The following is a 19,651-nucleotide window of genomic DNA, read 5'->3' on the forward strand; positions in this document are numbered from 1 at the left end:
AAAATTGTTGCTTCGTTTCAAGAAATTTCTACTTGGCAAGATTCAACAAGTTCTGGGGCCCGTTCTATGTTGAAATCTATTTGCGAGACAGAGTTCGTGATTTCAATGATTTATTTGAGCAATGTACTTTCTGTTACACGACCACTAAGCTTACTTTTGCAAAGACCGTCAATAGATTTGAATAAAGCTTGTGAAGCATTGAGTGACACTTTCCGAATATTAAAAAACCATAGACTTGAAGCAGGAAGTCGTTTTTCAGGACTTTACAAAAAAATAGTCGCTTTAGCAGATGAGTTGAAGTTTTATATTGTCCTCTCACGAATTGCTAAAAAGAAAATACATCGAGCGAATTACACTTCATCAGACGCTGAAGAGTATTATCGAAAAGCAATTTATATACTTTTTCTTGATCATATCATTCTTGATTTACAAGGTAGATTACCTGAAGATACATTGCAAGTTTTTAATCTTAATTTGCTACTCCCATCGCGAATCATCAAAGATAATATGCCGCAAAAAAATAATTTGTCTAAAGAGCTTTTCCAAGATCTTGGTAAACTATACGCATCTCTTATTGGAGGAAATAAAATTAATCTAGATGGAGAGTACGAAGTGTGGTCAGAACGCTAGTCCGATAAGCAACACAAAAAATCAATTCCACTATCAGCTGAAAAAGTTTTAAATGATTGCAATGAATATGCGTTTCCATCAATAAATGCTCTTATCACAATTCTGGCCACGCTTGCAGCTAGCAATGCTTGTGCTGAAAGGAGTTTTTCGACCCTTCGTGGTTACGGTCCACAATGTCCCAGAACAGACTCACTGGTCTTGCACTTTTAAATACTCATTTCGATATTGAGATTGATATTGATCATATAATTGAAAGATATGTAAAAAAAAGGTGTTTAGACAGGATGCCTAACTTTTCCGCATCTGATTGCGATCCCCCTAATGCAACTCTGCGATTCGATACTCGATACTCGACTTAAACTTATATCCACCCACACCAACACCACCACATTCATGTGCATGCATGCACATGCACGTGTATGTGTGCTTTTTGTCAGCACTCATACATATGCATGTCGGGGTTGATGTGTGGGTGCCTTTCCCCTCCAAAACGAAGGATTTTGCGGGTCAACGGTTGTCGCTTTCTATACAACCAGCCTCTTGGATTTTAACAACCAACCAGCTCACATCTGCCGCCAGCGATCTCCACCGTTTTCAACAATACATTCAGGTAATATTGTAACCAAGTTATTTTACTTCTACCCAATAAAACATATTATTATAACGATAAATTCTGTCTATTTGTCTATTTTTTTATTCCACACGCCATACTCCCACTGAGATAGAGCCCGGTGCGCCCACCGACTCAGGAGCAGACGCACCCGAACATTTGGTCCTATCTCCCCGGGAAAGGAATTAAAGCGCCTATATACAGTCCACATCACAACATAAGATCATAGCTGACCGCACCAAAATTTCAGAATTCCTCACTTAAAAAGTTATCCGGAGAGTTTTTGCCACAATCAACAGCGATACCACAAAAAGTTTAAGAACGGCTATTATTTAATACCAGCGTGCAAAAACATCGAGAAAGCGGCAGCCAGCTAAAGCCACTGCAACACATCAAGTCATCTTGCCACATCAGCACCAGCATATCGCCAAATAAAAGTAAGGGCAATATTTCTTACCACAATTTTTTTTTTGGCTATAACAAGATAAAATAAAATCGTGTATAAAATATATTCCGAGTGCCATACGCTTAGTGACTGTGATTAACTGCGAAAAGTGTGAAAAAGTTATGAGTGTCGAGAAGAAAACTAGGTGGAAACGCGGCACATTAACGTTGTCTCCGACTTCTTGTGACTATCTGGTCTGTCCCCCCACCAGCGGTAAGGCTCTCCGGATACAGAACAGGGAAGAGGTGCACATAACCTCACTTTCACAAAAATTTCACGCCAGTCGATTGCGGAAAATTTCTGTTTCTTTTTGCATCACGATAATTTCACTAGTTTTTCTAACAAATTTTTGTTACACAGTTTCTTCGTTTTTGTACAAGATTTATCACACTTTTTTACACTTTTCGTCGTTTTCATATCAGCGCGCGCATTTTTAAACAATAGAATTTAACTTTGAAGTGGCGAGTGGCCCCCTTTATTTCCACAAAAGACGTTGTTGTTCCTCTCCCTTTCTCTCTGCTTTTCGGCACAAAATAAGCTGTGAAGTCAGTGAAAAAATAAACAAATTGAAAGCGTTAAATAAAGGGTTTTTTGTATATTTATCGGTTGGTTGGGTGATTCGCTCAGATTATTCAAGTTTATAACCCCTCCTTTAATTCATCCACTTTTCTTCTATGAACATGGAATCGTAAATTAGGTTGGCCTATCGAATAATCGAGTTCGAGGCCAACTTTAATGACATAAGTGCGGCTCTGCACACAATACACACTCTTGCAATACAGCAAAAAGAGTTGCAAGCTAAGTGGGGAAAAACAGACACCGTTCTCGATGAGTTACTTGAATCTGGCACGATGGAAGCAAAAACAGATTTCAGCGGTCAAGATCAAGCATAAAGCGGTATATGCCGTATTCCTGCGATGCATGCGGAACATGGCTGAACTTCAAGCCAAATTAAAGCAGGAAAAAGACAGGGAGGCTCGTCCTGAAGGAGAACGCGTGCGCGAACACAGTATCCGCCTGCCAGCTTGGGATACTGAGGTATTCAAGGGCGACTACCTATCTTGGCTAACGTTTCGTGAACTGTTCACGGCCATCTATAAAAATAACAGTCGCTTAAGCCCGGTAGAAAAGTTGTTCCACCTTAACCAAAAAACTCAAGGTAAGGCAAAGGACATCGTAAAGAAATGTCCCTTGACAAATGAAGGCTTTAAAACAGCCTGGAAAAACCTATGTGAGCGATACGAGAATAAACGAATTCTCATAAACTCACAACTAAAAATTTTATTTAATCTAAAAAAGATAGATAGCGAGTACGGCAGCTCAATCAAAACCTTTCAGCGCGACATAGATAATTGTTTGGCATCCTTAAAAACCCATCAGATCGATGTTTCAAATTGGGATGCGATCGTCACATATTTATGCTCGACAAAATTACCTGAAAATACGTTGGCTCTATGGGAGCGGAGCATTGACCACAAAACGGACATATCCAAGTAGGAGGATATGGACAAATTCTTGTCAAGTCGTTTTCAGACACTTGAAACCGTGTCTGGTTTTACAGGGAGTGCCACTTCTAAAGTTCAAAAATCAAGCGCGCCGCGGCAATAGACAGAAACCCCAACGAAAATACTTGGTGCTTTTCAAACAAAAGTATCCAAGCAAACACCAAAATCAATGTGTAAAATGTGCAAATCTACGGAGCAAAGATTACGCAACTGTTCACGCTTTTGCGATTTAACCCCGGTAGAAAGGATTAAATTCGTTAAATCTACAAATGGCTGCCTGAACTGTTTATCCCCAGGACACACAGTTACGAGGTGCACCAGTTCGTACAACTGTTCCAAATGCCACTCCCGTCACCACACGCTCCTGCATGCGGACACACTTCAGCAACCGGCAGTGCGCAATCCTTTCAAAGATGCGGATAATACCGCATCAACTTCGGCACAGGCACGGAAAAGACAGGAGTCGGGCCAACCACCTTCTTCTACGAACCAGAATGTCAAATCCTGCCATGCCAATTCAAGCACAGGTGTGCTATTAGGAACTGCTCGCGTACACATTCACCATAATGGTACCGACTTCTCCGCGCGGGCATTAATTGATTCTGGGTCTGAATGTTCCTTTACAACTGAAAACTGAAACGCACAATCAATTTGCCAGCGAGGAAAAGGCATGCCAATGTTTCAGGCATCACAAATGCGGTGTCAGCTCAGATGAAAGAAGCATCCAACATCGAATTACGTTCACCAGTGGATCCCTGTTTCAGCCTGACTACAACCGTTGTCGTTCTAGCTAAACTCACCCATCCTGCCCACTCTGCCATCCTGCCATATCAACGCAATGGCTATGCAGGCATTCCCAGACTTGGTTTTGGCAGACAAGAGGTTCTACGTCAACGAAGACGTATACCTCATACTTGGCGGAGACATATATCCCCAAATTATAATGAACGGTATAAAAAAGAATGTACTAAATACACTCTTAGCCCAAGATACAGTGTTCGGTTGGATACTAACCGGTCGTATCGAATCAGCGAATCCAAAGAAGAGCATTATTCTACAACGAGGTTGCGTTAGACAACCAACTCAAAGCTTTCTGGGAGGTAGAAAATATACCCAAAAACAAAATATTAAACGAAGAGGAGAGGTATTGCGAAAAATTATTTAAAGAAACAACGAAACGTGATGAAGATGGAAGATACACCGTGTCACTATCATTCCGGAAGGATTACCTTAATTATATTAATTTAGGACCGTCCCAGAAGCAAGCATGCTCTTAATTCTTCCGGAATGAGGGACGACTAATAAAAAACCCAGATTTAGGTAAAGAGTATGTTCGAGTGTTATCAGAATATGAAACGCTCGGACATATGAGAAAATTAAAAAAGAATATCCCATCCGACGATTCGGATCATTACTTCCTGCCCCACCACGCCGTTGTAAAAGCAGAAAGTACAACCACCAAGGTACGTGTAGTATTTAATGCCTCGAGCTTTACGGCGAATGGCACTAGCTTAAACGATATTCTACTACCAGGCCCAGTTCTACAAGCCGATTTACCCATACTAATCTTACGATGGAGACTATACCGTTTCGTCTTCAATAGCAATATCGAAAAGATATATCGACAGATTTGGGTGAACGAAAATCACAACAAATTTCAACGTATTGTGCATCAGACTTCCCCGAATGACCCTATTAGTCTTTACGAATTAAAGTGAACTGCGCTCCATACCTCGCGATAAGAACGCTCCTATAACTGGCAGCCCACGTAGAAAATTCACACCCTACAGCGGCTAGCATACTGCGGGAATGCATGTTGTAGAACACGTGTTAGCGGGTGGACATACAATCACATCGACCATTAAAGCCAGAGATGAAATTCGTCAAGTCCTACACTCGGCGGGCTTTCCACTTCGCAAGTGGACATCCAATTGAGAGGACATTCTAAGAGACATCCCCAAAGCAGACCTGCTCAGTGAAAACTTCCTGGCATTCGAAGATACCAGTTCAGTGAAAGCATTAGGCATTCGATGGAATGTCCACTCAGATTTATTCTATTCTAAAGCAGGGACGCTAGACAATCCCGAAAACATTACGAAGAGAGCGATACTATCAGCAATCGCCAAACTTTTCGATCCATTAGGGTGGCTGGCACCAATGGTCATTGTGGCAAAAATACTCATGCAGAGTATTTGGTTAGAGGGCACCGCTTGGGACGAACCAGTATCGACCAGTACGCTGGAGCAATGGAAAACCTTCACCGACCAATACCATGAGATCGATAAAATAAGGATACCTAGATGGGTCAACTTTTCACCAGGAACCGACATCGAGATCCATGGATTTTGTGACGTATTCGAGAACGCTTATGCAGCAGCCGTTTACATGCGCGTGAAAACGGATGATGATATCTGCACCAACCTACTTCTAGCCAAAACACGAGTAGCCCCAGTAAAAACTCTCTCTTCCACGTTTGGAAATTTGCGGAGCCGTGCTGTTAGCGGAAATCACCGAATCAATTTTCAGGAACCTCAAATTGGGTCCAGTCAGAGTTCACCTTTGGACGGATTCAACTATCGTCCTCGCATGGATAAGGAAACCGCTTTGTTCCTGGCCCACTTTCGTCGCACATCGGATGACCAAGATCATCGACGTGGGCGGATACAAGGACTGGTCGCACGTAAATTCAGAATCAAACCCTGCAGATATAGGTAGCAGAGGATTACCTGCGACTGAGTTGGTCAACAGTTCGTAGCGTGGGCAAGGACCTTCTTGGCTGCAAGAAGACACTTCCCAATGGCCAGCACAAGAAAGTGACTACATCACCTCCGTAGAGAAAATGGAGGCGAAGGCCTGCGCAACAACAACCGTAAATACTACCGATATTCTTGAACGCTTTTCCGACCTACCTAGGGCTTTACCGGTGCTATCACATGTGTTGAGGTTCTACCGAAGAACTCACCCCAAAACCAAAAATTCATCTGAAGTCAAGTCGCCCTTTATCTCCCCTGATGAGATCAAAACAGTAACTCAACTTGTCATTAAAAGCTATCAGAAACAGCACTATAGTTCAGAATATAAGAATTTAAAGGCCGGAAAACCAATTGAAAGGAAAAGTGCAATACTTTCACTTAATCCCTACTTAGACCAAGATGGCATCATACGGGTGGGAGGGCGACTCGTGGCGTTACAGGACTTTGCTTTTAATGAACGCCCTCAATCCTCCTCCCATACAACTGCAGGTTATCCCGTCTGACAGTCCTAATGTTTCATCAACAAAGTCTGCATGGGGAAAACCAACTCATGTTACGTCTGATACGCACCCAATACTGGATACCTAATACAAAAACCATGATTAGGGCAATCATTCACAATTGCAAGGTTTGCACCATACATCGAAAACGGGCTCAGACCCAGCTTATGGGTACTCTCCCTCGCGAACGCACGACATTCAGCCGTGCGTTCACGAATACTGGAGCCGACTTCGCCGGATCCGGACATTAAAAGTTACCAGGGCAGAGGGTGTCGACTATCCAAAGGCTGTGTTTGCCTGTTCGTGTATTTTTCCACACGAGAAATTCCACTAGTGACCTCAGCACCCCATCATTTTTAGCAGCATTTGCCCGTTTTATCTCTAGAAGCGGATGCCCAAAGAATATGTACTCCGACAACGGTACAAATTTTGTCGGAGCTTCACGCTCTTTACGAGCGGAGTTTAAGACTTTCATCTCTGAAACCCGACATATAACTATTTAAAAATACAGCCACCATTCATTAATTTGGCATTTCATCCCTGCGGGCGCTCCCAATATGGGAGGGCTGTGGGAGGCTGGAGTGAAAAGCTTCAAAAGCCATTTCAAAAAGATAGCTTCACCACACAAATTCACCTTCGAGGAATTCCATACCCTCTTGTGCCGCATCGAGGCATGCCTGAACTCGCGGCCGCTCAGCCCGGTATCCAATGACCCAACGAACTTAGAGTCGCTTACCCCAGGCCACTTCCTCACAGGCAGCCACCTACTGGCTCCGCCAGAACCAGATGTTAGTGAGAGCTCTGCCTCGATGATCAATCGGTGGCAGCAACTCAAAGCCCTCCATCACACTTTCTGCAAACGATGGAAAACCGAATATCTATCCGAACTTCAAAAGCGTGTGAAGTGGAAGCATCCCAAACAAAATATACAAGTGGGAGATCTCGCTGTCTTCAAAGAGGACAACGTATCGCCCAACGAATGGAGGCTGGGTAGAGTGGTCAGGGTACACCTCAGCGAAGATAACCGAGTACGTGTAGTTGACCTTCTGACAGAGAAGGGTCAGGTGAAACGACCATTGGTCAAATTGATCCTCCTCCCAATGGAGCAGACGGATTGCGAGAAGGCCAATAGCTCCTTCTAACAATCCCTCCGTTCCTCTCCCGCACTCCCTTCCGAACCTGTCTTTACATTTTCAGAAAAATTAACCCCAGCTCTCGTTCACCCGGAACGAGGCCAAACAACAACCCAAATGCAGATCCGCATCTGCCACTGAAAACAAAGGCATTCTCCGGCCCATTAAATTTTTTAAATTTTCAAAAAAAAATTCAAACCCTAAATTCACTCGCTCAGCCTGTGCGAGGACACCACAACCCTAACGCAGATCCGCTATCTGCCGCAGAACACATATGCACTCGGCCAATGGCACGAGGCCAACAGGAATTTTGTCAAGATAATCCAATTTTTTAAAAATCAAAAATTTATAATAAAATGAAGAAAGACTTCTTCTGCCTATAGCAGAATCCCTCAAATATTTTTTGGTTATATTTGGCGCACTGCAGCTCGAACCGCGAGTGCTTAAACGTATTTTTTATTCAATCAAACGCAGTTGAATCTCGTCTGTTAACGTAGTTTAATTTTGTTGGTTATTTTAACCAACCTTGATACAACCGTGCGCTGACAGCATCTTTTGATTTAAAAATGAAGGTTAACTATTTGAGACACAAGGTCTATGCATACCTTCCAATAATACAATATTCATTAAATCTGTTAGCGAAAAATCAGCAAACAATGAACCACATTTAACAGTTGAATTTTTGGAGGAATGTATGCAAGGTTTTCAGCGTAGCACAATTGAACTGAAACATTTATGTTTAGAATATATGACGCCATGGTTAAAGAATTTAATAAAATTTTGCAATCTAATGATGATGCTAAGAAAGCAAAGGTTGCGCATATTTTTGATAAATTAATACATTTAACAATTAAACAAAAATCTGAAGCAATATGTGCCAGCACAATTGAACGCAATTTGCGCCAAACTGAAACATTGGAAAACGCAACAATTACATTTTAGCTCAAGTGGATAATCGGTCCGCGGACTTTGATCGACAGAAAGCTGCAGGATCACAAAATATTGTAAGTGGCAACATAGACTGCCATGAGGCAATTGAAGAAAATCACGCTGAGTCTCTACCAGAGCAAGTGTCGTTCGCTGAACAGCTAACTGGCCAAGAGGTCACTGTAAAAGCTGCCACACCACTAATAGAGGTGCTTTCAACGGCAACAGCGCCGCTCATTGAAGTGAGCACAAGTACGCCAGTCTCTCTTGCACACGCAAAGATGCTGCCAATAGCACAATATCCCCATATTGAGCCATTACAAAATATTGTTTCGCCAACACGCAGTGACGGCCTCTTACGTGCGAACAACAAAAGGAACTATATCATTGCGCTGAGTTAGATATGGTCAAACAACTCGACTTGGATTTTCTTATGAACTCTTTATTGGAGACATACGAAAATGAAGGCGCTCTATATCAATTTTATTTACATTCATGCGCAAATTGAGCCCTAATAAGGACTTCTCAGACGATTTAAAAATATGGCTTGGCAAGCTGATTACCTTGCACTTGCTCATTCCAACTAACACTGGTTTTTACTTTTCAATATTTTACGCTACCCTTTTCGTGTTGGAGATTGGGCAACTGCATTTTTTCAAATTCCCGCTCAAGCAAAAACTCAAAATATGTATGGGAAAGGCACACAAAGCAGTGAAATGCCAATGGATCTCAATTCCCCGGAGATGAATCACTGTGTAGCTACTTTGCAAATTTTGCTTTTGCCAAGTAAAAAACGCAATGAATATTTCAAAGATTTTGATCAAGAAATATCGGATCCTGCCCGAGAAGAACGTTGGATAGTCATAGATTCAGATGGCGAGGATAGTCACAACCAAAATGGCGAATGTATTGGTCTAAAAGAGAGTGATTTAATAGCTCTATTGATTCAAATACCAATTGAGAGGATCTTTATTTCGCCTTTAAAGATTGAAAAGTTTCTTAATGACTATATAATATCACCAGACCACATATATGCCAATGATATACTGCGCGTCATAACATTTTTTTCTAGATTAGTTGTAATTTTTGGTGAAGGTATGCTGACATATGACACTGAGCGCGACAAACAACTAGCAAAACGTTTGGGTCGTCTAGTACGACATACAATGCAATACTGTACGGATTATTATGAGTTATATATATATAATGAACTTCCAAAGAATGCAAATACATGTGATCGCATTTCGGTAGAACTGAATGCTTTATTATTCCAGGCATGTAGCTACATATATCGGTCCAGAAATTTGGCCACATGGCAGTATTTTTCGTCTCTGCTTTTTCATGCGCTCGACAACGAAATTATTTGGAAACTGTTTTATTATTTAAACGTTGGTTTTCCTACCAAAGCATTTCCAGCAAATCAAGAAGACTATACAGAGATTATAAAAGCACCTGATGTCTGGAAAAAATTCAATGTTGCTAATGCGGACTCATCGGCTGAAGATTTATACTATCTGCTGCGGACCTTCTTTGAAATAGCTAATGCGCGTGACAGATTTTATTAAAGTTATTCGTTTACATATTTTAATATCGGATTTATAAATGTTAACACTCGTGAAACTTGTTACAAAACAACGCGTGATATGCTTTTTAATTTAATATTGTCATACGAAGATCTGCATGCGATAGCATCTTACTACAATTTAAAGTACATTTTAATGAAGTTGCAAACCATCCATACCTGATTAAATCATTGCCATTGGAGAACTGGAAACCTGGAATGGATAGTTTTGAGATTTTATCCAATTGGCTACTGCACTTTGATTATATGCTTGCGAGGTTGGTCGTAAGCCATTTTGAATTGGGGCTTCGATTACGATGGGTGCCTTTTTTTGCCACATAACATACATGTGCGTATGCCATGGTTAGTTACAGAATCGCTTAATAAACCTGCTCCTGAAACTATTGGCTTATCCGGTATATCCGAAAGCGTACGTCAAGTTTCGAAACTTATAGATTTATCGCAGTCAACAAAAGAAAAATTTACCATCTGGTGCTGGACGATGATCTCACAACTGCGTTTACATTAATAGATTTGGGTACTGCATCTATAAAAATGACATTTCGTAATCCAATGGAGCAAATACAATTCGTTCCAGAATTGCAGCATATCAAAATTATATACCGCCTACTCCAGTAGCGTTCAATGAGCTTATCACTTTTCATTTCAACTTGATTTAGAAGAAATTGTAATATAAAAAAAAAAAAATACGCAGATGTTGCCTCCGTAAGTGAAAAAAATGGTTGTACACCAAGCCACGCCGTAATCCAGAATGAAAAAAACGAAAAAAATCATTCCATGTATTTTCCGTTGTTTCAATTCATCGGAATTTTCCATTGAATACACGTATATAAGTATGAATACATTTTTTTTATCGTTGCCGTTGGTATGCTTGTACCAGTGCGCGGACCTTTAATGTTAACAAGAATTTTGGTAGATTTTTTTTTTGGAAACCAGTAGCGAGAGTCAATATTTGTACAAAACAATTCATAATTTAATGAAAAACAAACACGCACACGCACATTCCACGGAAATAACCCTTTACAAACATGTAAACAAGACAAGAAATACATGTTAATTCGTATAAAAATAGCGCATGCCTATATAATACTCACCTTTTTGGAATTGCATTTACTTAAAACGTTTATTTTGCGCTCAAATTTATTCACAGAAACTGACGAAAATAGCGTAGGAAAATATTTGCGTATTCACTTGCCACATTTATCTCATATTTTGTACACAAATTTTTTTCAAAATTGGTTAGTGTCACCTCTAATGTTAGTGGGTTGTGCTCAGCAATTAAATACGTTTACCAAATGATCGCAGTCTTTGTTTTTCAATGCGAAAATACTGAAATATTGGTAGATTTTGGCCCTTGGTGATAAAGTAGAAAAAAATTAAAACGGGTCAAAAAGTTGGTCCATCTATCAAATAAGTGGAAAAGTCCATGCACTGGCTATTCGTTTGCTTATACCAACGTAGGTACATATATTTGCTTATTTTTTTTAGTGCTGCGCCAAATGACGCACGCTGGTTCCGAAAACCCGCAAAAGAAACAAAGGCGGGATCGGCTTTTTTGACCCATACTGACGCCTCGGGCAGTCCGAAAACATACTTACACCCAAAAATAAAGGCAGAAATCTGATTCGCATAATGGTACGTGCAGATAGAAGGCGTCGTGGAGAGCGCCTCGCAAATCGAAAAAAATGTATGTCAGGGAATGGTAAATAATACAATTCTGCTTGGTGAAATTGTATTTAATATACAGTTTAAACCACCTAGACCTTTTCAACCTCTTCATGTCAGCTCATGTAGTTGGTGGATTTTCGACTTTAATTACGATTTTCGCTGTTCGTCATGAGCTTTGGCACACAATTAAATGCATCATTTCGTTGACTTTTCACGCTTCTCTGAAAAGAAAATTTTTCGCTTCTAAGCACCCCAAAGGTGAATCGCTCCACGCAATGATAAAAATATTTATTAACTACCTTAAATACGCAAGAATCTGTGTGGGCGGCTTGGATTCACGTCCTTTACAACCTCACACTCATATCACCAGCTCCAGTAAATTTGCGCGGGTGGCTTTGAATCACATCCGTTCCAACCTGCCACACACCGCAATATTACTGGTTTTGTTGAATATTCACAAGCTGCTCGAAATAATGTCCATTCCGACAGCACTAATAATCATCACCCAACCAACCTCACGGCCACTCGCCCTGGCACCTCAATAAGATGCCACACCCCCACCAATAAAAAAAAAATCAGTCGCCCGAGAGCGACACGATATGTTAGACGCTGGAACGGAGACCTCGGCCGCTTCGTCCAGCTCAGGAAAACCTAAAAAAAAAAAAACCTGCGAATCTGGAACGGAGACGTCGGCCTCTTCGTCCAACAAAAACAAAATGGGAATCTGGAACGGAGACCTCGGCCTCTCCGTCCAACAAAAGGAGAAACCAAAATTTTTCCAGTCTGGAAGGGAGATCTCGGCCTCTTCGTCTAGCACTATTACTTTAGGGATTCTATACATTTTAAGAATTATGTATAATCAAATGGCAAGAAATATTCACGTCTACTTTATCATAAACGTTCCTTTCATCCTAGCTTAGGTGGCATGCTGCGCAAGTCGGGCAGGACTCCCGGCCACCCGCGACGCTGGCGAAATACGCGATTTAGGTTAAGTTTAGTTTTAATGCAAATGTTTTTTCTCGTTGCTTTTCGGCGGTCGGAGATCGGTAGGGGTAAAAACGATGTTGCGTATCGCAAGGGGGTGGCATGTTTAGGCAGGATGCCTAACTTTTCCGCATCTGATTGCGATCGCCCTAATGCAACTCTGCGATTCGATACTCAATACACCCACACCATCACCGCCACATGCATGTACATGCACGTGTATGTGTGCTTTTTGTCAGCACTCATGCATATGCATGTCGGGGTTGATGTGTGGGTGCCTTTCCCCTCCAAAACGGAGCCTCTTGGATTTTAACAGCCAACCAGCTCACATCACATTCAGGTAATATTGTAACCAAGTTATTTTATTTCTACCCAATAAAACATATTATTATAACGAGAAATTCTCGTCTATTTGTCTATTCCTTTATTCCACACACCATATTCCCACTGAGATCGACCCCGGTGCGCCCACCGACTCAGGAGCAGACGCACCCGGGCCGAACAAAAGGGAAGCATAGAATTAAGTTTACTGTGTGAATATGAACAATGCAGAAGATAAAAATGATGTAAAAAAATTGGATGTACTATTGTTAATTTGAATAACTAAATGAAACCAAATATGTGTAAGAAATTATTAAACAATGTAAAACAAGTAAGGAAGGCTAAGTTCAGGTGTAACCGAACATTACATACTCAGTTGAGAGCTATGGAGACAAAATAAAGGAAAATCACCATGTTGGAAAATGAACCTAAGGTAACCCTGGAATGTGTTGTTTGTACGATATGGGTATCAAATGAAAGGTGTTAATGAATATTTTAAAAGGGCGTGGGCCTTAGTTCTATAGGCGGACGCCTTTACGAGATATTGCCATAAAGGTGAACCTGGGGTGACTCTAGAAATTGTTTGTACGATATGGGTATCAAATGAAAGGTGTTAATGAGTATTTTAAAAGGGAGTGGGCCTTAGTTCTATAGATGGACGCCTTTTCGAGATATCGCCATAAAGGTGGACCAGGGGTGACTTTAGAATTTGTTTACGATATGGGTATCAAATGAAAGGTGTTAATGAGTATTTTAAAAGGGAGTGGGTCTTAGTTCTATGGGTGGACGTCTTTTCGAAATATCGATATAAAGGTGGACCAGGGGTGACTCTAGAATTTGTTTGTACATTATGAGTATCAAACGAAAGGTGATAATGAGTATTTTAACACTGAGTGGGCCTTAGTTCTATAGGTGGACGCCTTTTCGATATATCGCCATAAAGGTGGACCAGTTGTGACTCTATAATATGTTTGTACAATATGGGTATCAAATTAAAGGTATTAATAATAATTTTAAAAGGGAGTGGTGGTAGTTGTATATGTGAAAGCGTTTTCGAGATTTCGACCAAAATGTGGACCAGGGTGACCCACAACATCATCTGTCGGGTACCGCTAATTTATTTATATATGTAATACCACGAACCGTATTCCTGCCATGATTTCAAGAGCTTTCGATTTCGCCCTGCAGAACTTTTTCATTTTCTTCTACTTAATAATGGTAGGTGTCACACCCATTTTACAAAGTTTTTTTCTAAAGTTATATTTTGCGTCAATAAACCAATGAAATTAACATGTTTCATCCCTTTTTTCGTACTTGGTATAGAATTATGGCATTTTTTCCATTTTTCGTAATTTTCGAAATCAAAAAAGTGGGCGTGGTCATTGTCGGATTTCGGCCATTTTTTATACCAATACAAAGTGTGTTCAGATAATTATGTGAACTTAGTTTAGTAAAGATATATCGATTTTTGCTCAAGTTATCGTGTTAACGGCCGAGCGGAAGGACAGACGATCTACTGTGTATAAAAACTGGGCGTGGCTTCAACCGATTTCGCCCTTTTTCACAGAAAACAGTTATCGTCCTAGAATCTAAGCGCCTATCAAATTTCATAAGGATTGGTAAATATTTGTTCGACTTATGGCATTAAATGTATCCTAGACAAATCAAATGAAAAACTGCCGAGCCACGCCCATTTTGAAATTTTATTTTGTTTTTGTATTTTGTTGCACCATATCATTACTGGAGTTGAATGTTGACATAATTTACTTATATACTGTAAAGATATTAAGTTTTTTGGAAAAATTGCACTTTAAAAATTTTTTTTTAAAGTGGGCGTGGTCGTTCTCCGATTTTGCAAATTTTTATAAAGCATACATATAGTAATACAAGTAACTTTCCTGCCAAATTTTATCATGATATCTTCAACGACTGCCAAATTACAGCTTGCAAAACTTTTAAATTACCTTTTTTTAAAAGTGGGCGGTGCCACGCCCATTGTCCAAAATTTTACTCCCCAAAACCCAAAAAACATTTTTTTTTTCAAAAAACTGTTATCGCCAAAGATTTTGAGTCGGACAGGGTATACCTGAAAATTTTTAAATCAAATGAAAATTTTTTAAGTAGGTCATGAAAAAAACCTTAAAAATCAAAGAAAAAAAGTCAAAAAACTCAAATTTTGCAGGCTCGAAAATTATTTTTTTGGGTATGCTTAGTGGAACTTTTTTTCCTGAGCCCAAAACCTATCGAAAAATTGATGGCGCGATATAGGTTAACTTTCGTCCATGCAAATCAACCCAGCTTAATGTGGGTACACAATAGTTTTTGTTTATTCGTGCGGTGCAAAGATAAAAGAAATTTTTTGGTATTCCAACTCTAGAGAAAGCAACATATAGCTGGCCATGGGACGGATTCTCTAAATTTAAGCCTGCAACAGTAAGCGGTTGTCCTTGCGCTTTGTTGATTGTAATTGCAAAAGCAAGGCGTACAGGAAACTGTAAGCGCTTAAAATTGAACCGCAAATCTGTAGGAATCATTAGGTTCCGTGGTATGAGCACATCTTCACCTTTGCTTTTACCGCTGATGATTGTTGCTTCGATTACATTCGGCTTTAATTTCTAAACGCAAAGTCTGGTTCCATTGCACAATTTTGGTGGGTTTAAATTCCGAAGAAGCATGATTGGTGAGCCAATTTTTAAAGTTGATATATACGCAGGCATTCCTTTTGGTTCTAGAAATTCAATTGTATAATTCACAATTTTATCTTCATCTGTAACTGTGTCGATCGATTTATATTTCGTCACTTCACCAGGAAATTGGTTTTGAATGCGATCATCGATTTTGTTAATATGATAATTTTTGGGAGCTAAAATTGTTAGTCCGCATAGCCAAAAAACAAATACATTTAAATTTAAAATTCTTAATTCTGAAATATGAAAAACCTTCGTCTTGATCGAAGAACCTACAGCCAAAATTTGGTGATGATTGAAGTATGGGAAACACGCACAAGGCACAACAGCCAAACTCAACAATGCAGTCAAATTTTAGGTGTTAAAATAACTTAAGTTTGTACGGCAGCCATAGTTATTAAAAATTCCATTTGTAGGGAAGGTGCCACGCCCCTCTTTTCCCCATTCCACTTTTTACTGGAGCTGTTACGACTTAACGTCATATAGCTCCTTACCAATTTTCATTATCCTACCTGTTGCGCCGCCCGTAAAACAATACGCCGGCGTTAGTGTCATCGCAAACAGGGTTATCGCTGCGTCAACAGGTATAAACGCCTCGACCGGCGCCCCAGCATCAGCAACTGGCAGCGCGCCCCCAGAGGCACACATATCAACAGAGGCACATGTTTCAACGGTAGATAACTTACAGCCAGGTTCTTCCCAGCAGGTCACCGCTTCAACGCCGCGAGTTTCTACAGGTAACACTATTCCAAGTTTTATGCTAAATCAGAATTTAAACCCTGATATGTCACCACTTCGCACACGCTCTGGTATCTTACGTCTGGCGCCATCCCAAAAACGACCGAGAATTCCTCGTGCCGTAAGTAATAATGCTAATAAGGAAAGAGGTCCGCAAGTGACTTGGGCACCCCCGGCACCCACCACGGATAATAGGGCGCAAAATCTTAGTGCGCAGTTTACTACTCTTGACATAGAGAACAATATTGTTAGCAGCGCCTCACGCGGCACGCAAGGTGCGCCTTGAAACTTTAACACACTCTCCTCATCCACCTCGTTTAGATTCGGAGCCAACTTCCAACCAGCTACGCAAAATTACTCCGTAGCTTATTCTCAGGTTAGTGACGGCCATGATACGGCACAGCACGCCAACTTATTTGCGACAATGGGTACGCAAATAAATCCTACAACTTTCGGCAATCACATACTGCAAAATAATGTCGTCTCTTCGAATACTACGTTTTCCAATGTATCTGTTCCAAATCTAATGCCGTCTGCCGCAATAACTCAGGGTCATCTTTCGTACCATTTCACTCCTACGCATTACCCAATAATAATTTTGGCAGTTATACAGCGCCCACAACTTCATTTAATGTGGCCAATACAACTTTTCCCTTTTCACGAAACTCATTAGAAGATATAAACTTATCTACATCGCACGTAGCTGCACGTCAGGTAATGTCCAAGGACCTGCCAACCTTTTCTGGCAACCCCGAAGAGTGGCCGCTCTTCATAACTAATTTTGAACAGTCGACGATAAGGTGTGGCTTCACAGACCAAGAAAATTTAATTCGGTTGCAAAAATGTTTAAAGGGTCCAGCTTTGGACGCCGTAAGGGGAAAGTTAATGATGCCTAGTACTATATCCTTCGCCATAGAAACACTACGCATGTTGTATGGGCGTCCGGACGTTATCCACCAGACTCTTCAAAAGAAATTAAGACAGCAACCCGTTGTCAAAACTGAAAATCTGAATACCTTAGTTAACTTTGCCCTGGCCGTGCAAAATTATCGAGCTACAATGCAAGCCATTGGTCTAGAGGATTACCGGAACGATCCTATGCTCCTGAATGATTTGATAAGCAGACTTCCATGCGACCTTAGCTTGGATTGGGGTAAACACGGTATGTCTCACGCGCGAGTTGATATAGCACTATTTGACGAATGGCTGTTCAATCTTGCCACCTGCGCTAGCCAAGTTACACCTATCGAGCATAGTAATGCGTCACTTTATGCTAGTGAGGAAAGAAAAGGACGTCGTAAAACATCTAGAGAGAGGGTTATGCTTCATGACTTAAGACGCTCCGAAGTAGAAAACTGTCCTAGGTGTTCAAAGACACATACCCTGTCGGATTGCGGGGAATTTAAAGCGATGAGTATAGATATGAGGTGGAAATTTATTAGGGAGAACAAACTATGTATAAGATGTTTCAAACGGCATTTCGTACGGCGCTGTAATTCTAAAAGGAAGTGTACTGTTGATGGCTGCAAAATGCTGCATAACATACTCCTTCACTCACCTCATGGCAACATTAGCCCACTACAAGTTTCTGAGCCCAAGGATAACCTTTCTCGTAATCAAACAGTCTTGTTTCATGCCAAGGAGAAAAAATGCGCCATTTTCCGCTATATAGCAGTTACACTTCAAGGTAAACTAGGTTCAATAGATACGTATATCTTTATTGACGAAGGGTCAGCATGTACTCTCATCGAAGACGAGTTGGCATCACAACTCGGCCTTGACGGACCTAAGGAAGAACTCTGCCTTCAATGGACCGGCGAGGTTACTCAAAACGAAGCTAACTCGAAGTACATTGCGCTGCATATTTCTGCTCGAAGTCCAAGCTCAAGAAAGTTCCTTATAAAGGGGGTCCGCACAGTAACTAGTCTTAATCCACCTATTCAAACACTCGAGGGCAGCGCTAGAACGCGTAGAAATCATTTGAAGGATTTGCCAATGGAGCCATATATTGGAGCGCAAGCTCGCATTCCTATCGGTCTCGATAACCTTAAGCTTGGTGTACCAATACAAATTCGCGAGCAGGATGGAGACGACTTAATAGCAGCGGAGTGTAAGCTAGGGTGGTCCGTTTATGGGCGTAACTATGTAGGCGGAAATTTTCACCAACGCGTAATGCATGTTTGTACATGCAGTTCTGATAGCAGTATTGAGGAGCTAGTTAAGTCACACTATGCCGTCGAATCAATTGGTATAAAAGAAGTACCCACTTTACTTTCTAAGGAAGACGAACGTTTGCAGCGTATAATAGATTTAACCACGAAATATTTACCGAGTGATAAACGATGGGAAACTGGTCTCCTTTGGAAGCATGACTATATTCATTTGCCTGAGTCCCAACCCACGGCTATGCGGCGGCTACTGTGTCTCGAGAAAAGGATGGCAAAGGATCCAAACTTGAAGTCATTTCTAGTAGATACCATTAAACAATATGAGGAGAAGGGCTATGTAAGAAAACTGCGCGATGGGGAAGTTCTGGCCGGTCCAAAATCTTGGTATATACCAATATTTACTGTCACCAACCCTCGAAAAAATAAAACCAGATTAGTTTGGGATGCAGCAGCTGCTGTAGGAAAGACCGCCTTAAACTCTGTCCTTTTAAAAGGCCCAGACCTAATGAAGTCGTTGTTGGGTATTCTCATCAGGTTTCGCGAAAAGCCTATAGCATTGTGCGGTGATATCCGTGAGATGTTTCACCAGATACGCATTAGACAGAACTGCCCAGAAGTTTTTGTGGCGTGAAGGTGACACATCCAAGCAACCAAACGAGTATGTCATGCAAGTAATGACATTTGGGGCAACTTGTTCTCCATCACTAGCTAACTATGTTAAGAATAAAAATGCTGCCCGCTTTGAAGCCGAGCTCCCATGCGCTGTTAAAGCGATCTTGGATAACACCTTCGTAGATGATTGGCTTCAGAGTATGGAAACTGAAGGCCAGATGATCGAATTGGCCAAGACAGTACGTTTCATTCACTCTGACGGAGGGTTTGAAATGCGAAGCTGGAAATCTAACTCCAGGAAAGTTTTATTGGCTATAACAGGGCAGTCCACACAGAATGACAAGTATATCGAAGAACCAATCTCTCGGCATGAAAAGGTACTCGGTAT

At 41.0% G+C, this 19,651-nt stretch overlaps 1 pseudogene; it reads left to right on the top strand.

Annotated features, from left to right (window-relative positions):
- Positions 1-16,769, top strand: part of LOC137235371 (ectopic P granules protein 5 homolog) — a 29,886-nt pseudogene extending 13,117 nt beyond the window's left edge.
- The last annotated feature ends 2,882 nt before the right edge of the window (positions 16,770-19,651 follow it).

Source organism: Eurosta solidaginis, chromosome X (genome assembly GCF_040869045.1).
Source record: "Eurosta solidaginis isolate ZX-2024a chromosome X, ASM4086904v1, whole genome shotgun sequence".
Lineage (NCBI taxonomy): Eukaryota > Metazoa > Arthropoda > Insecta > Diptera > Tephritidae > Eurosta > Eurosta solidaginis.